Raw genomic sequence first — 25,090 nt, forward strand, 5'->3', positions numbered from 1 at the left:
TTGTTAACCACTTTGAGTAGCCTGAGGGCTGAGAAAAGCGGTATATAAATGAAGTAAATAATAAATAAATAAATATTCTAAGAATTATTTCTGGGTTTGATTTATTAAAATATTCCCATCCAAACCCAAGTAACGGAGGTGGAGGCATTAATTTTCATTCAACCCTCGTACATTTGTGGAGATTAAATAAATAAGGATCTCTTCTGATTTTTCAGCCTTCCCAGGGACCTTCTCTAGTACCTCTGGGCCACTGTTTCCTGCCCATTGAATACTACCACCATTTTAGGAACACAATATGTTATTTTCTCTTGACATGGCTCCTTCATGGAATAACTGTGGTGCTGTAATTGCTTGCATTATTTTCTAGCTTCTTGAATAGGAAGGTATTTGCAGTGGAGTCTCCCCTTGTGAGCAGAGGAAGAATCTGTATTGTGCATTGGCAGTCAAAGCCGAATTTAAGAGCTCCCTCCAGCTCTCCGCCTCTGTTTCATGGTATTTGCTGGAGAAAGGCAATAAGACGAAGTAGTTAGGGCATGGAGGAAGGCCAGGAACATTAAAATAGCCCTTGTTCTCGCTATGCACATGGTTGGTGGCCGAGGAGAACTCATTCATCATCCGGGCCAGAGTGAAACACTTCTGTTAAGCATGCTGTTATGAATCACTCTAATAGCAGTGCAGAAACATCTGGGGGATTTATTTCACTGGGGTGGGACTAGAGGGCTGTGGCGATATATTAACAGCGTTCCCACCTACATATTGAGTAAGTCCATTAGAATCAGGCCACAAGGGTCGCATCACAATAAATGTGCATTACTTCACTTTTGAGTCATGGCCAACTTTTCCATCGTTTCTCGTGAGTCATTGTGGCTTTTTCAGGATTTTGTGGGTTCCCCCCCCCCCTTAATTAATGCAAAAATATATATCAAGAAATATTGAATTATATCAAACCATCTAATATGCACAAGCACTATCTTGTGTTCTTGTACTACAGAAGGTAAGAGGCTTTAGAGTTACAATTTGGGTAGATTTTATTTACTTTATTTATTTACAGTATTTGTATACCGCCCCTCTCAGACTTGCAGCGACTCGAGGCAGTTTACAAGGCAAAATTTAATACCACCAAAAACACAGTTACAATATAAAAACTTTAACATCAGTAAAATCATAACAGCTGTAATAAAACAATTCAATAAATACTGCTTAAAACAATGTCCAGTCCATCTTGTAGTTGATTCCATTCTTATGTCCGTTACTCAGTATTTGCAAATGCCTGCTCGAATAGCCATGTCTTGAGTTTTTTTCCGAAACACTAAAAGTGAAGAAACCGATCTAATCTCCATAGGAAGGGTGTTCCATAGCCAAGGGGTCACCCCTGAGAAGGCCCTGTCTCTCGTTCCCATCAGCCGTGCTTGTGATGATGGCGGGACCGAGAGCAGGGTCTCTCCAGACAATCTTAAGGTCCTTGAATGCAGTGAACACCGTGGATGTAGTGTATCTGGATCTCAGCAAGGCCTTCAACAAGGTCCTCCATGACCTTCTGGTAAACTAGTCAAATGTGGGCTAAGCAAAACTATGGTTAGGTGAATTTGTAATTGGTTAAGTGAACAAACCCAGTGGTTGCTCACTAATGCTTCCTCTTCATCCTGGAAAGAAGTGATGAGTGGAGTGCCATAAACAGGGTTCCTTCCTGGGTCTGGTTCTGTTCAACATCTTTTTTTACGATTTAGATGAAGAGTTTGAAGGAATGACCATCACGTTTGCAGACGGGACCAAATTGGGAAGGACAGCCAATACTCCAGAAGACAGGAGCAGAATTCAAAACGATTTTAACAGATAAGAGAGATGATTGACCAAAACTATTCAAATGAAGTTCAACAGGGACAAATGCAAGATACTCAACTTAGGCAGAAAAAATGAAATGCAAAGATACAGAATGGGGGACGATGCCTGGCTCGACAGCAGGACGTGTGGAAAAGATTTTGGAGTCCTCGTGGACAGGAAGGGGAACATGCGCTAGCAATGTCATGCGGCATCTTAAAAAGCAAATGGGATTTTGGCCTGCATAAATAGGAGTCTAGTGTTTAGATCCATGCAGTGTTTAGATACAGTGTTTAGATCCACGGCGCTCCATGCAGTCATGCCGGCCACATGACCTTGGAGGTGTCTACAGACAACGCTGGCTCTTTGGCTTAGAAATGGAGATGAGCACCACACCCCAGAATCAGACATGACTGGACTTAATGTCAGGGGACTACCTTTACCTTTTTAGTGTTTAGATCCAGGGAAGTCATGCAACCCCTCTGTTTGTCTTGGTCAGACCACATCTGGATACTTTGTCCAATTCTGGGCACCACAATTGAAGGGAGGTGTTGACAAGCTGTCCAGAGGAGGGAGACTAAAATAATCAAGGGTCTGGAGAACAAGCTCTATGAGGAGCAGCTTAAAGAGCTGGGCAGCCTTCAGAAGAGAAGGTTGAGAGGAGACATGATGAGGGCCATGGATCGAGATGTGAGGGGAAATCATAGGGAGGAGGGAGCAAGCTTGTTCTCAGCTGCTCTGGAGACTAGGATGTGGAACAATAGCTTCAAGCAACAGGAAAGGAGATTCCACTGAACATGAGGAAGAACTTCCTGACTGTGAGAGCTGTTCAGCAGTGGAACACTCTGCCCCAGAGTGTAGTGGAGGCTCCTTCTTTGGAAGCTTTAAAAGAGGCTGGATGACCATCTGTCGGTGGTGTTTTGAATGCAATTTTCCTGATTCTTGGCAGGGGGTTGGACTGGATGGTCCACAAGATCTCTTCCAACTCTATGATTCTATGACCTCTTCCTGCCTGGAAACTCCATTGAGCAATTCTGCAGGTGCAGTGGCTTCTTGAACCAGGTCACCTTTGAAGTCTCTTCCAGCTCTATGATTCCATGTTTGTGTCAGACAGATTCCCTGAATCTGAAAGTACTAAGACAGAGAAGGAGTTGGATCATTGTTCTGGAGGGACCGACAAGATTTTGGGAGTTTGGCCCAAGGAGGTCTGTTTCTCTTCACTTTGACGACTAATGGTGAGCTCAGACCCAAATCATCACTCCTTTGGGTGTTTTGGGAAGGGCGTATATCACTTTCAAAAGGCTAGTAAAAATAAAATATTTTGTGGGTTAGAAGGACCACAACATGTGGGATGTCCATCCGTGCTAATTCTGAGTTGACTGCTGCTTCTGATTCGGCTCCTGGTCTAGCCATGCCATTAAAAGAGCTGGTAGAAGCTTCTTGTTTAAGATCCTTCTTGTTTTCACATACCTTTTGATGTATTAATTATTCTCATGCTGTGCTGGGCAGAGTCAGAGCTTTCTGTTGCTGAGGCATATGTTTGTGTATGCAAGAGCCAGTGGGTTGGGGAAAGAAGTGGGTGTTCTCCAATTATCTGAATGTTGATTTTACAGCCTTGCTTTGTAGCTTTCTTATCAGGAAGGAGGAAGGGCAGAAGTGTGGGCTGCATTTTTTTTCCAGGCTTCTCACGTGACTCTGAAGTCATTCTGCAGGACCTTTGGTTCCTGGTGAAGAAGGTGGAGACCAAGAGCAGGCTTTCCATGTTGACTTTTGCCTCCTACTCAGGTGTTTTGTCCTCTTGCAATTGAGAAGAGAGAAGAAGGAGGTTTTTCTCATTGCAGGTCAGCTTTATGTGGTTTTGCTTCTTTTCCCCAACCCTTCAGATCTGGGTCCTATTTTGGGGTTCTTCCTCTTCCACCATCTCCTTCTCATGTTCATCCTTCTCCCTGACCTGCAGTGTTCTCTATTGGAAAGGAATGTTGTAATGTCTTAGCCAGGTATCTCTTGGGATCTGCAATCTAAATATCTGAGGACAAACTATTTAGTCTTTGTTTAAATGGGATTATGTCCACCAGCTCAGCACCTGTTTCTAATAAGTTATTTTAATGTATTATGTTGTGTTTCGAATTCCATTTATTTTTTTAATTGCGTGTTTTGCTTTAGTTATGTGTTGCTTAATTGTTGTGTTTTGGCATGGGCATATATATCTATATCTATCTATCTATCTATCTATCTATCTATATTGTCATGTCAGGAGTGGCTTGAGAAACTGCAAGATGTTTTACCATCTTTGTGGGAGGCTTCTCTCATGTCCCGGCATGGGGAGCTGGAGCTGACAGAGGGAGCTCATTTGCGCTGCAACTTGAGAAACTGCAAGTCACTTCTGGTGTGAGAGAATTGGCCGTCTTCAAGGACGTTGCCCAGGGGACACCCGGATGTTTTACCATCCTTGTGGGAGGCTTCTCTCATGTTCCAGCATGGGGAGCTGGAGTTGACAGAGGGAGCTCATCTGTGCTGCAACTTGAGAAACTGCAAGTCACTTCTGGTGTGAGAGAACTGGCTGTCTGCAAAGATGTTGCCCAGGGGACACCTGGATGTTTTGATGTTTTACCATCCTTGTGGGAGGCTTCTCTCATGTCCCCGCATGAGGAGCTGGAGCTAACAGAGGGAGCTCATCTGCGCTCTCCCCAGATTCAAACTTGCGACCTGGTGGTCTTCAGTCTTGCCGGCACATGGGGTTTAACCCACTGCGCCACCGGGGGCTCCACTTCCTTCCAGGATGAAGAGGAAGCATAATAATAATAATAATAATAATAATAATAATAATAATAATCTTAATAATATAAATAATAATAATAAACATAATAATAATAATAATAATAATAATAATAATAATAATATAAATAGTAATAATAATAATAATAATAATAATAATAAACATGATAACCCACTGTGCCACCGGGGGCTCCTTTTTACTGTTATGTTGTAATATGGTTGGAAATGTTTATATGTTGATTTTTTTAGTGTTTTGTTGTTATGAAGCACATTAAGTTCAGTGTTGTCTCTGGAAAAAAGCAGCAAGCCATTCAGGTCAGGATCATACAAAGAACAGTAACAAGAAAGAACAAAATACTGAACTCTGGCCCTTTCTACACTGCCATATAAAATCCAGATTATCTGCTTTGAACTGGATTATATGGCAGTGTAGCCTCATTTAATCCAGGTCAGAGCAGATATTGTGGATTATATGATTTGTAATTTGGATATAGAGCCCCTTGTGGTACAGTGGGTTAAACTGCTGAGTTGCTGAAATTGCTGACCAAAAGGTTAGCGGTTCAAATCCAGGGAGCAAGGTGAGCTTGCACTGTTAGCCCCAGCTTCTGCCAACCTAGCAGTTCAAAAACATGCAAATGTGAGTAGATCAATAGGTACCTCTTTGGCAGGAAGGTAATAGCATTTGACGTACTCATGCTGGGCAAATGACCTTGTAGGCGTCTATGGACAACGCCGGCTCTTCAGTTTAGAAATGGAGGTACAGAGTCAAACCTCCCAGAGTCAAACATGACGACTTAATATCAAGGGGAAACCTTTACCTTTACCTTAATCTGGATTATATGGCAGAGTAGAAGGGGCCTTTGAATGTTGAGAGGACTTTGCTGTTACACTTAAAAATCTTATCTCCAAAGATCATCCCACGGACTTTGCAACAGGTCATGTGTTGCTCTCTGCTGCATTCAAGGTGATGCCTCAGCTTAGTGCATACTAACTGGTGTGTGCACTTGTCTGGAAATATGTGTTCAGCTTGGCACGTGTAGATATGACATTTTTTGAAGTATTGATTGTAAATTGCTATTTTAGAGCAGAAATGGCTTTGCTTCACTGCGCAGATGGCAAAAACATTTTATTTATTTTTTTGCTTTTCTGTGGCTTTGGAATACTGCAGTTGCATTCCAACATCATGGCTGCTGTTTTGGTGACATAAAGTGATGCTGTGGCACTTCTCTGCTTATTTTAGGCAATCTGAGGTTGTTTTGAAGTGGTAGGGGCTTACCAGCATTCAAGAATCCCGCAAAGGGTTTTGCACTGAAAATGGCTTTTGGCTAAAATTAAAATGGAGGTAATAGGACCTTTGGAGAGGCTGGTGGGATATCCTAAGGGCCACACTTTTTTTTCTTCATCTGAGATGAGAAACTGCAAGTTGCTTCTAGTGTGAGAGAAATGGTAGTCTGCAAGGACTTTGTCAAGGGACACCCAGATATTTTACCATTCTGTGGGAGACTTCTTTCATGTCCCAGCATGCGAAGCGGGAGCTGACAGACAGGAGCTCACCCCGCTCCCTGTATTCGAACCACCGACCTTTTAGTCAGCAGTCCTGCCAGCACAAGAGTTTAACACATTGTGCCACCAAGGGCTCCTTCCAGTTTGGTGATCAACTTGGTATTCTCTGCTGGAGAGTTCTAATGCATTTACCTGAACTGCAGAACCAAGTTACCCAGTACTTCTGTATTTTGTCCACTGGTATGTGGTTAATCCTCTTTACCCATCCCCTACCCATCTCTCTGCTGGATTTCAAAAGGATAAGAACCATGATCAGGTGTATGAAGCAATTCTGATGATTCCTTAGCACCACACACTTGTTCTAATATCCTTGGCACATCCATTTCTCACCTACTACTCAGGCAACAGCCCTGTGTAGCTTTAGGTTTAGATACAATATGGGGATATCCTATGGGCCACGCTTTTTGTGTGTGTCAGGAGCAACTTGAGAAACTGCAAGTGGCTTCTGGTGTGAGAGAATTAGCCGTCTGCAAGGACGTTGCTCAGGGGGCACCCAGATGTTTTACTATCTTTGTGGGAGGTTACTCTCATGTCCCTGCATGGGGAGCTGGAGCTGACAGAGGGAGCTCATGGGCGCTGCAACTTGAGAAACTGCAGGTCACTTTTGGTGTGAGAGAACTGGCCATCTGCAAGGACGTTGCCCAGGGGCACCCAGATGTTTTACCATCCTTGTGGAAGGCTTCTCTCATGTCCCCGCATGGGGAACTGGAGCTGACAGAGGTAGCTCATCTGCGCTGCAACTTGAGAAACTGCAAGTTGCTTCTGGTTTGAGAGAATTGGCCATCTGCAAGGACATTGCCCAGGGGGCACCCAGATATTTTTCCATCTTTGTGGGAGGCTTCTCTCATGTCCTGGCACGGGGAGCTGCAACTGACAGACAGGGCTCATCTGCACTGCAACTTGAGAAACTGCAAGTTGCTTCTGGTGTGAGAGAATTGGCCGTCTGCAAGGACGTTGCCCAGGGGGCACCCATATGTTTTACCATCCTTGTGGGAGGCTTCTCTCATGTCCCTGCATGGGGAGCTGGAGCTGACAGAGGGAGCTCATGCGTGCTTTCCCCGGATTCGAACCTCTGACATGTCGGTCTTCAGTCCTGCCGGCACAAGGGTTTAATCCATTTCACCACTCAAGGGCCACACTTGTGCCTCCCAAAAAGCCTTTGTAAAGCCAATGGTCGTCAGCATACCCTTAGTTTGGGAGACACCTTGAAATTGCATTGCATCCCTTTTCTCAAATGCATGTCTTGAGTGGTTTCTCCTTTTGATAGGTACAAAGTCAAAATGTATGGCTTTGAGCTCCTTATGATCAGTGGCCCTTGAATCTCAGGTAACCCAGAAATTGTCTGGTTTGGCATGCTTTAAGAAATGAAAGAGGTTCACAGCAAAGATGTCTAGCCTTGCCCTGGTAGGTAAAAGAAAGGAATACCTGCTCAACTGCTACGCTTGCTGTTCCTCTTTTATGATGACCATTGTGTATCACTTTTTTCTTTGCTCTGTTCTCTTTGATGCTGAAATGTAGGGCTGGCTGCCTCTGAAGTGGCAGCATGTGATGCAACGTCCAAGTTGCTACGAGGTCAGATTTTTAACTTCTTGATCTGTACATTCTCCTTTTCAATGTTTCACGGACATTTGAAATATTTAACTAAACTGTTCCATTTCGAGGAAGGCACAATCTTTTATGCCCGGGTTGAGCTCCTGAGTCTGCAGGCCACATTTTATGGCAATGTCACAAAGGACCCCTGTGTTTGCAGAGTGGTTCCCATGCAGAAAAAGCTTCCCTTTACTGAAGCGTGGTGAAAATGGGAAGAATCTGTTCCAGTGGACTTGAACCAATTCATAAATGGAGCGCTTGTATGGTCTGGAGAAATCTGACTTGGCTCCTGATTGCGTTGGCCTGTTGTGGTAAGATAAGTTCCCACGTGACCGAAACTTCAAACAGGACTTCTATCCTTTTCAACCATTTACCTTTGCACAACATGGACTCAAATATGCATTTGCCAAAAGCATTTTATTTCTAGCTTATCTTACTCTTAAGATAATTTTATGGCTCTAAATCAATAAAAAGTTAAGCTGAACAAGCAGGGATAAATATCCCTGTGTCTCTTTGCCCAGCGTCATCTTTCCTTGTGTTTTTTTTTTACCTTTCCCAAGATAGGATCTGATGTGGCTGGAAGTGGGTATATCCCATATATACTTATAGGTCTTTTATACTATGCTTCTGTAGGTTTGCCTAGTGCTGTGTTTCTCAACCTGGGGGTGTCAGAGGGGTCACCAAAGACCATCAGAAAACACATTTCATGGGGACCCCTTTGGCAGAGAAGGCTGAAGATCTCTCCACCTGTCCTTCTCTTCCGTTTTGGAAACAGACAGCGAATCCTCCCACCGAAAGCCCTCCAATAAATCCCACCAACTACAACTCCCAAATGATAAAAACAACCCCCGCCAACCCCAACAGTATTCAAATTTAGGCTTATTGTGCCAAATTTCGTCCAGATCAATCGTTGTTTGGGTTCACAGTGCTCTCCGGATGTAGGCTAACTATATCTCCCCTAAATCATTGTCAATTCTTCCCAAATCTAGTATTTTATGTCGGTTGTGGGAATTCTGTGTGGGAAGTTTGACCCCATTCTACCAATGGTGGGATTCAGAATTCTCTTTGATTGTAGGTAAACTTATAAATCCCAGCAGCTACAACCACCAAATGTCAAGGTCTATTTTCCTCAAACTTCGACAGTGTTCACATTTGGGTATATTGTGTATTTTTGCCAGATCCATCATTATTTGAGTCCACAGTGCTCTCTGGATGTAGGTGAACTACAACTCCAAAACCCAAGGTCAATGCCCATCAAACCCTTCCAGTATTTTCTGTTGGTCATGGGAGTTCTGTGTGCCAAGTTTGGTTCAATTCCATCATTGGTAGATTTGAGAATGCTCTTTGCTTGTGAACTATAAATCCTATAAATTGCCTAGTAGATTTCCCTGATTGCTTTGGGATTTGAACCCTGATTGCTTTGGGATTTGAACCCTGATCTACAGAATCGTAGTCAAACCACTATGCCATGCTGTGTCTAGTGCTGCAATTCACTTTAATTGCCATTGCGTCAATCCCTGGATTCCTGGGATTTGTAGTTGAGAGGGTTTTGGGATTTTTTGTTACAATTCTTAACCAGAGAACTGGATGATTCCTTGTTGAGCGAGTGGGCCTAATAACAAAAGATCCTCCCCATAAACCTATAGCAGAGTAACTTATTAGCAGCAGCGTGACCCAGCACTAGTAGCCCAAAGTGATAAAAAGAACAAAAACACACAGACCAATGCTATCTCTTCCATTGGAGGCTTTACTTTGTAGTAAAATAATATTGTTGTATTAGTTGTTGTATAGACAAGAACAAGGTTCCCATAACACACATAAACAAATACACAGTGGCTTCACACACATTGGAACGTTCTCTCACAAGGCTTCTCTCACACAGAGGTTTACCTCACACTCCGCAGGATGACACTAGCTTTGGCCCACTGACTCTAACAGGCTTCGGGCTACTAACTCTTTCAGTGCTTGACTCACACTTTTGTAATCAAGAATGCCTAGTCAACTTTTAAGATTTCTGACATCCCTGGTGTCTTCATGTTTTACTTCACTACGGTTCCTTAACATACTGTCTGGGGAAGGACTCCAGATAGCTGAACGCTTTGATGAGCAGCCCACCTGTTGCATTTTCGGAGGAGGAACTGGATTTGAAAAGAGCCACAATCTTTACTGGACACGCAAGGGAGAAGACGCCACTAACTGCCTGCCATGGGGAGAGTTGAGAGCGGAGTAAGGCTCATGCAGTTATGAATTCAAGGGAGGGGTAACTCAGCTTATGCTCCCTTGAGCAAACAAGCACTGAAAGGATTTGGATTTACGAAGCAATCTTCTCTGCAAAGGATGTCGGTGTTCCATTACCCTCTGGCCCACAAAACCTGCTTTCTGGTTTTTGGAGCCTTTTGTCTCTTGCGGTTTCTCAAAACCAGGGCAGCTTTCCTCCAAACGGCACTGGGCTTGTGTAGCATTACTGCCGTAATATAAGTAAGCTTCAGGGCTCCTTTGTGTGAATCTTCAAGGCCCAACCACCCTGGAGGAGAGAATCCATGCTTTCGTGGTTCTGCCAATTATATGCTGGCAGCCTGTTTTTTAAAAACCTATTTAAGGTGGTGCTGTGACTCTTTGTGAGCCTGGGATAGGGTTGCTTGTCTCTTAGCCTAGTCTGGTTATAGTTTAAATATGGCCTGCATTTAAAAGGTCTGCTTCAGTGGACCTACAAACAAGAGAAATGGCAAGAAGTGGGAAGATTCAGCAATCCAGAAGTGGGAAGATTCATAAGTGATGCTGATGCTAATCCCCCACTGCATTTGCAAGAGCAAAGCAATACGATCTCAGTCACGTTTGCAGAATAATCCCTGTGTAAGTGGTCACTGGACTGGCCAATGCCTGTAGATTTAAACAACAATGTGTTCCTTGGTTGTTGTGAGTTTTCTGGGCTGTATGGCCATGTTTCAGAAGTATTCTCTCCTGAGTTTTCTGGGCTGTATGGCCATGTTCCAGAAGCATTCTCTCCTGATGTTTCGTCTGCATTTATGGCAGGCATCCTCATAGGTTATGAGGTTTGTTGGAAACTAGGAAAATGGAGTTTATATTTCTGTGGAATAATGTCCTGGGTGGGAGAAAGAACTCTTGTCCGTTGGAGGTAGGTGTGAATGTTTCAATTGGCCACCTGTATTAGCATTTAATAGCCTTGCAGTTTCAAGGTCTGTCTTCTTACTGCCTGGTGGAATCTTTTATTGGGAGGTGATGATCTGGCCTGAATTTTTTCTTGTCTGAAATTCCTGTTTATGAATGTTTTTCTTTATTTACTACTAGCCACCCCGTGCCATGTGTTGCTGTGGCCCAATCTGTGTATATGTGTTTTGTGTGTCTATATATATGTGTATATATGTGGTTTTGTGCATGAATTGGCGCTCCGTACAGTCATGCCGGCCACATGACCTTGAAGGTGTCTATGGACAACGCTGGCTCTTCGGCTTAGAAATGGAGATGAGCACCAACCCCCAGAGTTGGACACCACTGGATTTAATGTCAGGGGACAACCTTTACCTTTTACCTTGTAAAGGAGTACGCACTTCCCTGTATCTTGAGTGATTACTGAAAAAGTGAAGGATTTGATCCATAGTAGAATTGCCTTTGTGAATGCAGACTTCTCACTTCAGCTGCTTTTTGCAGGCATTAAGCTTTGGGTTTTTTCAGATTTCCTGCAAATTCTCCACAGATCTCCACAGGCTCCCTCCCCTCCAAATGTTATGCATCAGCTCAGCTCTTTGGTTTGTGCTTTTCCGAAATCTTGATGTTTTTGTGCATAGCTTGTACATGAATAGCAGCTCGTTCCCAAGTAATAAAAAATTTATGCCCTTATAAATCTTTGATGCCTGCTCCAGTTTGCGTGGAGGATGTTTCTGGCAGTGCATTTATGTTTCCCCACTGCTCTTCATTAGCTGCTCCCATCATAGTGTCTTCCCTCCAGTCATAAATTTGTTAAATTGCCTCTCTTCTGAACTACTTCTAGCTCCCAGCAAGTTACCAGTGGGGAACGGTCTCACTAGCAGAGGCTTCCATGTTCCCAGGAGAATGTTTTTTGTTGTGTCAGGAGCGACTTGAGGAACTGCAAGTCGCTTCTGGTGTGAGAGAATTGGCCGTCTGCAAGGACGTTGCCCAGGAGATGAGAGAAGGAGGATCTCAGAGATTGTGTTTAATAACTATGGCTTAGGCCTTCTGCTGCTTCACTATCCACTTGTGATGCTGAGTCCTTGATGGAATACTTCCTCATTCTTCTGCACGCTGCTGGAAGGTTTGGTGTCGTAACTTAGTTAAATTAACCTCCCTGCATAAAACGGTACCTAAATTTCGTACTTGACAGATGCAACTGTCTTTCGGGCTGCATAGGTCAACAGCAAGCGGTTGGGAGCTCACTTCAGCCTGGGTTGGCTTTGAATTCATGACTTCTCAGTCAATAGAGATTTAATGCTGCTGGCTACTAACTAGTTGCGCCACAGCCCAGTCCAGGTAAGGCCTTTGGTTATGATCTAACATGGCTTTACAAATGTCATTATGTGTTGGGTGTATCTGTAGTGGTCCTTGGGAAAGGAAGAAGAGACACAATACATGTGCAGAGTTTTCTATGGGAAATGAAAGACGAGGCAGGGAAGGATAGAAGGTAGAGAGGACAGCAGGGGATAACTAATTGCAAGAAGTAATACAGTCTGTTGTCGAGGCTTTCCCGACACTAGGTTCATTAATACCCATCATAGAATTGGGTTTTTGAACGCTATTTTTGTTGCAGGAGCTATTAATAGAGGTTTTGGTGAAGCATGGACAGAGACTAATAATGAGGATTCATGCCAAGTTTGGTCCTGATTCATCATTGTTTGGGTCCACAGGGCTCTCTGGATGTAGGTGAACTACAACTCCAAAAGTGAAGGTCAATGCCCACCCAACCCTTCTTGTGTTTTCTGTTGGTCATGGGAGTTCTGTGTGCCAAGTTTGGTTTAATTCCATCGTTGGTGGAGTTCAGAATACTCTTTGATTGTAGGCGAACTATAAATCCCAGCTACTATAACTCCCTATTAACACCCCCCCCCCAACCCCAGCAGTATTCAAATTTGGGTGTATCAGGGATTTGTGCCAAATTTAGTCGAGTGAATGAAAATACATCCTGCATATCAGATGTTTACATTATAATCAATAACCGTAGCAAAATTACGGTTATGTTATGGTTGGGGGTCACCACAACATGAGGAAGTGTATTAAGGGGTCGCGGCACATTAGGAAGGTTGAGAAACACTGCTCTAGAAGATTGACACCATGCTGAAAGGCCTACTTGAATGTTTGGAGGGCTGGTTTGGGGGTGGGGGTTGGAATCAGAAATGAGGTTCTGGTCATTTCTGATCAGCTTGAGGGGCAATCTTTTTGAGGAGCCTCCTCCCTGAATCAATCTTTCATAGCACAGTCATTTTTCCGGTAGAATGAAATGAGGAAGGCCACATGGAATTCCTGGACAACACAGAGTCCATACAGCCACACAACTCCCATCCTCCTTTTAGGAGCTTGGTCTCTTGTTCACTTGGAAAAGAAACACCACCGTAGCTCCTTGACTTTGGAGAAGCAGTTGCATTTGGTATTCTGGAGCCACAGGGAGTCTTTATTCTAGTGCTGCAAGGCAATTTTGTCATCTGTGGTGTAAGCTTACTGGAGAGTAACAGTGTTGAATATAGTCAGCATCTTTTTCTGGATTGCTAACAGCAAGGTCCTGGAAGGTGATCTCTGAGAAAAGATGAACAGCATACTACCTTCTAGATCAGTGGTTCTCAACCTTCCTAATGCCGCAAGCCCTTAATACAGTTCCTCATGTTGTGGTGACCCCCAAGCATAACATTATATTTGTTGCTACTTCGTAACCGTAATTATGCTACTGTTATGAATTGTAATGTAAATATCTGATATGCAGGATGTATTTTCATTCACTGGATCAAATTTGGCACAAATACCTGATATGCCCAAATTTGAATACTGGTAGGGTTGGGGAGGAATGATTTGGTTATTTGGGAGTTGTAGTTGCTAGATTTATAGTTCACCTACAATCAAAGAGCATTCTGAATTCCACCAACGATGGAATTGAACAAAACTTGGCACACAGAACTCCCATGACCAACAGAAAACAATAGAAGGGTTTGGTGAGCATTGATCTTGACTTTTGGAGTTGTAGTTCACCTACATCCAGAGAGCCTTATGGACCCAAACAATGATGGATCAGGACCAAACTTGGCATGAATCTTCAATATTAGAATATCCTTGAATGCAATATACTTTTAGAGGGGCTTGTAGATCTTCTTCTGAATGCACACAGACTACGTTATCATCAGTGTCTGGAATTTCCCTGTGTTTGGAGTGTTGCTCTTTATTAAATGCTAATCGTGGTGGCCAGTTGCAACATTCACACTTGCCTCAAGCAGATAAAGAGTTCTTTCTCCCATCCTGGATGTTCCACGGATATATAAACCTCACTTGCCTAGTTTCAAACAGACACCTCAACCTTCAAGAAGATTGGTGCCAATCTTCTGGAAGAGTTTGGTGGGCATTGACCTTGAGTTTTGGAGTTGTAGTTCACCTACATCCAGACAGCACTGTGGAGTCAAACAATGATGGATCTGGACCAAACTTGGCATGGATACTCAATATGCCTAAATGTGAACACTGGTGGAGTTTGGAGAAAATAGACCTTGACATTTGGGAGTTGTAGTTGCTGGGATTTATAGTTGATGTACAATCAAAGAGCTTTCGGAACCGAACCAACGATAGAATTGGGCCAAACTTCCCACACAGAACCCCCATGACCAACAGAAAATACTGTTTTTTCTGATGGTCTTTGGTGACTGCTCTGACACCCCCTCACGACCCCCTCAGCGGTTCCAACCCCAAGATTGAGAAATACTGTTCTAGATGTTTTGGGCTGTAGCTCCCAATAGAGCCCATAGCTAGGTTGTGACCTAGCTATCACAACCAATGATAGGGAATGCTGGGAGCCACCGTTGTAACAATATCTAGAGGGACTTGTGATTGCCACACTGCAGTTGCCAAGTGGCACCCAAGGTCTCTTAGAAATAAGGACAGCATGGTGCACGTAGCAAACGCTTCAGTTGTGCCTGTCCAAGGTGGTGTGTACTACGGCACACCCTTTTACCTGATTTGTTTTCTCAGGATCAGTAAAGTTACCCTTGTCACCACCCCTCAGTCTATATCCCTCCCTCCCAATGGAGGTAGAGCTTAATCTAACCAGGAAGAACATTGCTGGCAACCAGGAAACCAACAAAAAGGTGCGAGGAAACAATAACAGCAGTATTTTCCGCTGTATGTCACATCTGTGCTTGAAAAACCCAGAACACTGTAAGCTTTTCACTCATCCTCTCCACACTGATCCAGGGAACTGAAATTGCGGAAGCAAATTCTTCAGCAGGGCCTGGTTGAGAGTTCACTTAGGGGTGAGCAAGGAGTGTGTTTTATTTTTGAAATGGTGGCCTCTAGAATGTTGTTTGGATTGTGCGTCCCCTCCCTCAACACCTGTCTCAGTGTTGCTAAATTTACCGGCGGCTACAGAAAGGAGGTTCTAATCTTGAGGTGCAGAAAAGCGTGACTTTATCATGAGAAACTATTAATAGGGTCCTTTCGTTCTGTGCTCCAGAGACCGGCCTTATTGATTAGGGCAGCTGGCTATGGCTACCTGCTTCTTGCGTTTGAGCTGTAATTGCTCAGGTTGCACATTGACCAAGTCCTTGGAGTGCAGACAAACTGTCCAGGTGCTGCTTGATAGCCTGTTTTGATTTTATTCACTACTAGCTGTCCCCTGCCACGCTTTGCTGGAAGATAAAGTAATGAGAAGATGTTGGCTTTTAATATATGTAATATTTTAATGCTTATGGGTAAACAGTATTTCTTGTTCTTTCTTTATCAGTGTTGATGTAGAGATGATCTGGTTTGCCTACTCTGGAACATGCAACATATAATTGTCCTCCTTTAGGGGTCTTTTTCAAATCTATGATGTTATATCTCTCATATACATATATATGTGTGTGTGAATCATCTATCTATCTATCTATCTATCATCTATCTATCTATCATCTATCTATCTATCTATCTTATCTATCTATATCTACGGCTGGATGGCTCTTTGTCATGAGGGCTTTGATTATGTTTTCTTGCCCTGATGAAGGGAAATGGACTCAATGGCCTTAAGGCAGCATTTTTCAACTTGGGGTTCGGGTCCCCTGGGGGGTTGCAAGGGGGTGTAAGAAGGGTTGCCAAAGACCACCAGAAAACACAGTATTTTCTGTTGCTCATGGGGGTTCTGTATGAGAAGTCTGGCCCAATTCTATTGTTGGTGGGATTCAGAATGCTCTTTGATTGTAGGTGAACTATAAATCCCAGTAACTACAACTCCCAAATATCAAGGTCTATTCCCTCCATCTGTTTTCATATTTGGGCATATGGAGCATTCGTGCCAAGTTTGACCTAGATCAGGGGTCCTCCAACTTTTTAAACAGAGGGCCAGGTCAGAGTCCCTCAAACTGTTGGAGGGCCGGATTATAATTTGAAAAAAAGAAGAAGAATGAATTCGTATGCACACTGCACGTATCGTATTTGTAGTGCCAGAGCCACTTAAAAACAATACAAAAAGTAAAATGAAGAACAATTTTAGCATATATAAACTTATTAGTATTTCAATGGGAAGTGTGGGACTGCTTTTGGCTGATTAGATAAGATTGTTGTTGTTCTGTGCTTCAAGTCATTTCAAACTTATGATGACCCTGAGCGAGGACCGGGTAAATGACCTTGGAGGGCCGTATCCGGCCCCCGGGCCTTAGTTTGTGGACCCCTGGTCTAGATCATTGTTTGAGTCCACAGTGCTCTCTGGATGTAGATGAACTACAGCTCCAAAACTCAAGTTCAATGTCCACCGGACGCTTCCAATATTTTCTGTTGGACATGGGAGCTCTGTGTGCCAGGTTTGGTTCAATTCCATCATTGGTGGAGTTCAGAAAGTACTGGAAGGGTTTGGTGGGCATTGACCTTGAGTTTTGGAATTGTAGTTCACCTACATGCGGACAGCACTGTGAGCTCAAACAATGATGGATCTGGACCAAACTTGGCACGAATACTCAACATGCCCAAATGTGAACGCTGATGTAGTTTGGGGAAAATAGACCTTGACATTTGGGATTTGTAGTTGCTGGAGTTTATAGTTCGCCTACAGTCAGAGCATTTGCAACCCCACCAATGAGAGAATTGGGCCAAACTTCCCACACAGAACCCCCATGACCAACAGAAAATACTGTGTTTTATGATGGTCCTTGGTGACCTCTCTGACACCCCCGTGCAACCTCCCCAGGGGTCCCGACCTACATGTTGAGAAACTCTGCCTTAAGGAATGGCTGAGCCCTCCTCTCCCTCCTTTAGAGTGTGAGGCCAGCCTCCTCCTTCACTTCTCTTCAGACTTCTGGTTTGAGGTTGCCTTCTCCTGTGTCACATTGTGCTGAATCTAGGGAAAAGCATGGGGCAAAGGGGGAGGCTTTCCTCCTACTTCTCAGCTGGCAGTGCCTCTCACTCAGCTGAAGTTGGAAAGGCAAGCGGGGAGTCTGTTTCCGTGCTTTGTGATTCCCAAGCTACCTCACTGGTCTCCCGTGGCAGAGCTGCGTTGCTTGGGAAGTGGAGCTGCTCCTTGGAAAGGGGCTGAACAGAGGCCTTGCCAGGGAGGCTGCCAGGGCACTTTCCCTGAAAGAACCACCCCCCAGGGCTGGCATCTGTGAATGATTTGGAGCTCCGGAATGAGGAAGTGGCTGCCAGGCTGGTGAGTTGCAACTACAGCTTGTACAAAGAGAGAGGAACTTTGGCCCTGAAAAAGTAAGAGTATACTGTATAATGGTACTGTCAACAAAGGCTGGTTCGGTGACATAAGCGTCATTTAAAAGTGAGGATGAGGCACTGGACTACAAGGGCTGAATGAAAAGTAATGCCTCCATTTTCGTAACTCCTCAACAGATGGCAGTACTGGTATGCAGCAGGTACTGGCTTGTTCAGTAGACGCTCCTCTACAGTTCCATTTTGGTGGGAAGCCTTAGCATTGAACGGTTGTGTTGTTAAAGTGCAAAGTATGGAACCCTGTGCAGACGGTCGGTCAATGCGACTTAAGCAACGTGCAGACATTGAATTCTTGACAGCAGAAGGTGTCTCCCCAAAGGAGATTCATCAGAGAATGCAAGCTGTTAATGGTGATTGTGTTGATGTGGGTACTGTGCATCGTTGGGTGAGTAAGTTTAAAGATGTTGAGGTGGGAACATCTGACTTGCGTGACAAACAAAGAGTTGGACGTCCTGTGACGGCAACCACCAAGTTTCACAAGCAAAAAGTTGACAGATTGATTCAGGACAATATCACTCAGAGAGAATTTTCAAGCATAATCGGCATTTCACAAGAATGTGTGGGTCACATTATTGCTTGGCTTGACTATCGGAAGATCTGTGCACGATGGGTACACAACAGAACTTCAGAGACTGGATGTCACCACCATACGGCATCCTCCATACAGTCCAGATTTAGCACCGTCTGACTTCCATCTGTTCCCGATAATGAAAGAAAATTTTAACCTGTAAATCCCAATACAGTTCTGGCCCAGTTTACCTGTCCGAATGTATTCTCCCCGTTGAACCATCAAGGACGTTAAGATCTTCCGGAGAGGCCCTGCTCTCAGTCCTATCACCTTCGCAAGCGCATTTGGTGGGAACGAGAGACAGGGCCTTCTCTCTGGTGGCTTCCCTCGGCTATGGAACTCTCTCCTGAGCAAGATTTGATCTCTCCCCTCCCTCTTGTCCTTCAGGAGGCTAGTGAAATCCTGGTTATGGAACGAAGCTTTCCCAGAATCATGGCTGAGACTGGTTACAGACCAAAGTGAGTGACCACATATGCGGACTGAGTTGAACATGATTTTTACCTTGGCGATTTGGTATATGTGTATTTTATCTATATGTATTTTAATCTTGTATTGTTGTATGATGTTTTAACTTGTATTAGTAGCATTGAATCCTTGCTGTAAGCCGGTCTGAGTCCCTCTACGGTGGTGAGAAAATTGGGATATAAAAGTTTTAAATAAATAAATAAGATCTGCGGGGACATCATTATGCTTCTGATGAAGACGTTGAGAGAAATATGAGATGCTGGTTGTGGAAACAGAGTGTCGAATTCTTCTGTGACAGCTTCAGAAAACTTGTTCATCGTTGGCAGAAATGTATCCAATTGTTTCGTGATTATGTGGAAAAGTGAATAGTGCTAATTATAGAGCACATTCTAAGGATTATTTCTGCGTTTGATTTATTAAAATATTCCCATCCAAACCCAAGTAACGAAGGTGGAGGCATTACTTTTCATTCAACCCTCGTATTAAGTGAATAAAGGCAGGGAGCTAGTGCTGAAATCTGAAGGTAGCAGAACTTCTTAATGTGATGTATGGCTTGCCTGGTGATACCCTATCTCACGCTTGCAAGATACTGCAGCTGATGAAGCAGTTTGCAAGACCGCTTCCCAGCCTCAGTGTTTTGGACTACGAAGGCTGCACGGTGTGCAAATTTTCACCCCAAAACCATTGACCCCTCCTGCAGTTCCTCCAATTGCAGTCATTTCCCGCTTGGATTGTACCTTTGGAGTTGCTTCAGCTGCCCTCCTGTATTCGACCAGCATCCAAGTTTGCATCATTCCAAGACTGGACAGATCACTGACCAGCCGCCAACAAGGCTTTTGTCAGTGTCTCTTCCCAACTGCAGCCCAGCTCCTGGCTCACAGCGTGGGAATGGCAAAACCACATCTTTTCTAGGCACAGTGGCTGGGGCTCATGCGAAGAGACAGTGCCAGCGATGACACTCAATCTTGGGCACTTTGGGAATCCGGGTGATGTGATTTTTAGGCAGCAACAGCTTCATTTGACTCCTGGAGCGAATGCTGTTATGTTGCACCTAACTCCAGAAAGACTGTGAGGGTTTTTGTTTTATAACTAGCATTATGAGTTGTTGTGGTTTGGATTAGCAAGTGTATTGAACGATAGAGGATCAGCCTGTTTTAGTGGAGGGACACTTGCTCTGGAAAGCCAGCTTTGCTGTTATGCTAGATCTGGCATTATTAATGGGCTCCCAGTTTGCTGTTGCAGCTAGCAGTGTTTCACCCACCATAGCCAAATATGCTAGGTATGCCTGTTTATCATGCGGAAAACCAAATCATGTTGTACATGCCATAATACCCTAAATGCTGAAATTAATATACCAAACTCTGGACAGAAAATACAGCAGTAAGAGTACCATTTACTGTATATACTTGAATATAAGCCTAGTTTTTCAGCCCTGCGTCGGCTTCTACTGAAGTCAAGGTTATTTATTATTTTACTCTGTTATTAGTATTATTTTATTACATTTATTATTTTACTCTATTATGATTATTATTATTACTGGGTTGTTGTAGGTTTTTTCGGGCTGTATGGCCATGGTCTAGTGGCATTCTCTCCTGACGTTTCACCTGCATCTATGGCAAGCATCCTCAGAGGTAGTGAGGTCCAAGGTGGGTGGGTAGAAAAACAAAGGATAGGACTTAGAACAAGAGAAGCAGTTGCATGGGAAGGAATGAAAGATCCAAGGTAGCAGAAATCCTGTGTATTGTCGAAGGCATTCATGGCTGGAATCACTGGGTTGTTGTAGGTTTTTCTTGCTATATGGCCATGTTCTAGAAGCATTTTCTCCTGACGTTTCGCCTGCATCTATGGCAAGCATCCTCATTGGTTGTGAGATCTGTGACTTGAAGTTTGGGATGGCATCTGAGCTGTTTGCAGAATTCATCAAAGACTCCTTGTGCTTCTTGCATTATAATTTCAGCGCTTCGGGCTTTCTTGCTGTTGAGTGCCAAGAATCATGGCTCCTTAGGGGAAATGTGGTTTGTTCTGCATCACGAGCCTCAAATCCTGGTGAAAGAAAGGTCAAAGGTTGAAGGAAAGGCACAGCAATACCACTTTTTTGTCAGCTGGAGCTGGTGGTGCAGAAGGGACTTTTAATAGATTGTGTGCACTGCGCTTTTGTCCTTATTGTCTTCGACAAAAATATTGTCCGGCTCTTTTGAATCATTGATGTTTTAACATGATTATTTAATTGTTTCCTTTTGCAATCAGGATTTTTGAGTTGTGTCTTTCCTATTTGAACCTTTCTGTAAGCTGGTTCTTTTTCCTCTTCCCCAACATAGTGAGTTTTTGCTTGCCACCATATTGGCTCTGCTTTTGCATCTGTTCTGCTTCCATTGAGCTCTCCAGCGCCTTGGTGCCGTCTCTTCTCATTTTTCCCTTTTGCTAATCTTTCACTTACTGCACTGCACTCCTTGGCCAGGCAGTTAATCTTCTACTACCTTCCACAGCTGTCAGAAAATCTCTTTCCCCTCCTGGTCAAAAAATATAATGGAAAAAGCTAGTATTTTCTGTTCTTCTCTGTACGATTTTCTGATTATATTGTTCTGACTCTCCTCCCACGGTTGCCCAGCCCTCGAGTGTTGTGTTCCAGCTTCCTGGAATTTCCTTCAGTCTTGGGATAGCTTTCAATTGCCAGAAAAATCCCTCCCTCCTTCTCCCAACACCCACCAGTTAGTTTCCATATGTGATTCCTTTGCTACAAGACACTAGTAATGTTTTAGCACAGTGTTTCTCAACCTGGGGGTCGGGATCCCTGGAGGGAGGGGGTGTCGCAAGGGGGATTTTAGATGGGTCGCCAAAGACCATCAGAAAATGAATATTTTTGAATGGTCTTGGGAACCCTTTTTGACAGATACGGCTGAAGATCTCTCTGCTTGTCCTTTTTTTCCTTTTTGGTGGAGTTGGTGAACTACAACTCCCAGAATTCAAAAACGGTTCCCCATCAACCCCACCAGCATTCAGTGTTAGCCATGTAGGTAGTGTGCCAAGTTTGGTACAGATCTTTTGTGGGTTGGATTCAGAGTGCTCTTTGATTGTAGGTGAACTATAAATCCCAGCAGCTACAACTCCCACGTGTCAAGGTCTATTTTCCCCAAACTCCACCAGGTTTCATATTTGGGCATATTGAATATAACAGTTCGGGCCTCGCCTACCTTTGCGATCGCATCTCCCTCTATGAACCGGCGCAAACTTTAAGATCTTCCAGGGAATCCCCCCTTTCACCCCCACCGCCGTCACAAGCACGGTTGGTGGGGACAAGAGAGAGGGCCTTCTCGGTGGTGGCCCCTTGCTTCTGGGACAACCTTCCTAGAGAAATAAGACGGGCCCCATCCCTCCCCTCTTTTCATAAGACCTTGAAGACCTGGTGGTCTAAACAAGCCTTTGAGAATGACTAGTTCTAGCTCAGCCCCAGATATTGTTGAATACGGCCATATCGTTTTCTACCAATTACCCAGGTCGCTTCCTCCTGTTAGGCCCCGGAAATGAACAGCCATAGACTATACCTCTTATTGTTGCAGCCTCCTATAGCATTGCACCTAATTTTCCGGGCCCTCTAGAAATTGCACTCGCCACGTCCAGGCCTTTTTAAATTGCCTGAACAGGCAGGATTATTTCAAATATATATGTGCTATTGAATTCCTATGCACACTGCTCGTATCTTATTTGTAGTGCAAAAGATACTTAAAAACAATACAATAATTAAAATGAAGAACAATTTTAACAAATTATTAGTATTTCAATGGGAAGTGTAGGCCTGCTTTTGGATGATGAGATGGGATTGTTGTTGTGTGCTTTCAAGTCATTTCAGGCCTAGGTTGACCCTGAGCGAGGGCCGGGTAAATGACCTTGGAGGGCCGTATCTGGCCCCTGGACCTTAGTTTGAGGACCCTTGGTTTGGAACCACTGTTTTAGCAATTGAGACTCATCATGGGAGCTTTGAGCTGTCTGAGAGGGTTCTGCACAAAAAAACAAGTGAGTGAGACTACTCCATTTCCACTCATGCAGTGTGGGCACCATTGTGATACAACTCCGGCTGTGAGTGCTGCCCTGTTGGGAAAGAAGCCGAAACCAAGCCTCGCTATGGTGGCAGTTCCTTTCAGGACCTTGCGTGGGTAGCTGAGCATCACACATAACACAGTTGCATGAAGGGCCTTAGGAATGTCCCCACTCTTTTGCCACATACACTTTATTCTGTCACGTTGCCACCTAAAATGTATTTTCCACCTACAGTTTAAGGACAGCTTTGCTGGAGTGAGTGGATTGGGTCAAACCCTCCTTTGGGGAAGCCACAAATACATCTCTCTCTCTGATAACCCAGTTTTCAGATTTGCATCTGATAGGGAAGGGCCTCTTTTTTGAACTTCCCTTCCATCCCTTCTGATCTTCTCCTTGAGTCATTGCATTGCTCATTTAGCTCCGGCATTATTCGCCGCAAGAGCTACTGCTCTTCTCTTAGCCAGCTCTGAGGCTCTGTGTTCTGGTGGAGGAGGCCAAAACGAAGCAGTATCCCCCCCCCCCCATCCCGCCGCCTCCCAACCTCGAAGCGACTCCAAAAGGCACTTTGTTCCCACAAGCTGACGTAAGGGCCCAGCAGAGGCGCAGAACGCACCCTGACCATCTGCACCGTCTCCACGATTCTACTTTTGTAAAACTGCATTCCTACTATTTCTCATTTCCTGGAGGAAATGTCACAGCGGTAAGACGTGAGTAATTGGGATGACATACCGTGGGCTTCCTTCCCTTTGCAAAGATCTGTGCGGGGAAAAGATGTGCTCAGAAGGAATCCGGAAAGAAAATTGTAACTCGAAAGAAATGGTCTTCAGATTAGTGTCGTAGCCAAGAAGAGTTCAGAGGTTGATGTGCTGAGAGAGAGGCCTGATCGGGAGAGCTAATTTTGGGATGTGGTGCTCGTTCTTGTTTTCCCCTTTACGGTCTGCACTGTGCCTGTGCTTCTAGCTTCTTGCTGATTTTGATGGTGTCTTTGATGGCAAATTATACTTAATAGCGGTTGATAACTTCGTGATTTGTCCCCTTGCGAAGAATGGACTTGCTCTTGAACACATCTCGGCGTGCTTTAGATTGTAGTTTCTTTTGCCCATTGTAAACACTTCTTACTAAAGGAGAAATCAACTCAAACACAGAGGAACCCAAGACAAGAAACAATCAGAGACAGCTAATCACCTCTCAACAAAGGATCCCCCCCAGGCAGTAACAAGCGACTCCTAAAAAAAACTGTCTGGCCATCAAATGCTAATCAAGGTGGCCAATTGAAACATTCACACCTAGCTCCAACAGACAAGAGTTCTTTCTCCCACCCTGGACTTTCCACAGATATATAAACCCAGTTTTCCTAGTTTCCAACAGCCTCTGAGGAAGCCTGCCATAGATGCGAGCAAAACATCAGAAGAGAATGCTTCTGGAAAATGGCCATATAGCCCAAAAAACCTACAACAACCCAGTGATTCCTGCCATGAAAGCCTTCGACAATATGTTGTGAGGTCTCGTGTTTGAAGACCTGTGCTCAAAAAAGGCAAGGCTTCCATTTATTTACACATGTGCTGTAATAGTGAGTTCTGTGGAAACCCGAGTAAATGTACAGATTGAATTGCTGGGGTGATTTGGATCTGGCCCAGCTTTTGGTTTCCGTACTCAACAACCACGTTTTCCTACGGAAAGCACATGAGCGCTAGGCACAACCTGTCTATGTTCCTCTGTAAGTACTCTTCAGAGACATACTGCTTGTGATGGTGGGAGATAATATATAGCCATCGTGACTAGTACTCATTAATAGCCTTATCTATGGAGCTGTCCAAACAAGTTTTAAACCTGTTTCCTTATATATATATATATATATTTGCAAAGCCCTTGCACTTTGCAACTCTTCTGCTGAGTATGCATGCCCAGTGTGGAACACATCTCACCACGCTCAAAGATGTGGCTCTTAATGAGACATATCACATTATCACGGGATGTCTGTGCCGTACACCACTGGAAAAATTACACTGTTTAGCCGGTATTGCACCACCTGACATCCACCGGGAAGTAGCAACCAATAGTGAAAGGACCAAGGCAATGACATCTCCGGCCCATCCGCTGTTCAGATATCAGTCAGCACGCCAATGACTTAAATCAAGAAATAGTTTCTAACATCTGCAGAGACACTCGCTGGAACACCTCAGCAAGCGAGAGTCCAAAAGTGGCAGGCTCAAACCCAGAACCTCAATCAATGGCTGATACCAAATGAGAGACTCCCTCCTAGGTACACAGAAAACTGGGTGACTTGGAAGGCGCTGAACAGGCTGTGCTCTGGCACCACAAGATGCGAGTGGAATCCACAACATGCAAGTGTGGAGAAGAGCA

At 44.2% G+C, this 25,090-nt stretch overlaps 1 protein-coding gene across 3 annotated transcripts in view; it reads left to right on the top strand.

The window, feature by feature from the left end:
• LOC132780124 (signal-induced proliferation-associated 1-like protein 3) overlaps positions 1-25,090 on the top strand; it is a 164,889-nt gene that overhangs the window by 31,172 nt on the left and 108,627 nt on the right. The window contains exon 1 of one of the 3 annotated variants that reach the window (XM_067460877.1): positions 3,501-3,659. The exons of the other annotated variants lie outside the window; for them this stretch is intronic. The gene's annotated coding sequence lies outside the window, so the exon portion shown is untranslated. Of the gene's footprint in view, positions 1-3,500; positions 3,660-25,090 lie in introns of those variants that run through there. 3 annotated transcript variants of the gene reach the window in all.

Source organism: Anolis sagrei, chromosome X (genome assembly GCF_037176765.1).
Source record: "Anolis sagrei isolate rAnoSag1 chromosome X, rAnoSag1.mat, whole genome shotgun sequence".
NCBI lineage: Eukaryota > Metazoa > Chordata > Lepidosauria > Squamata > Dactyloidae > Anolis > Anolis sagrei.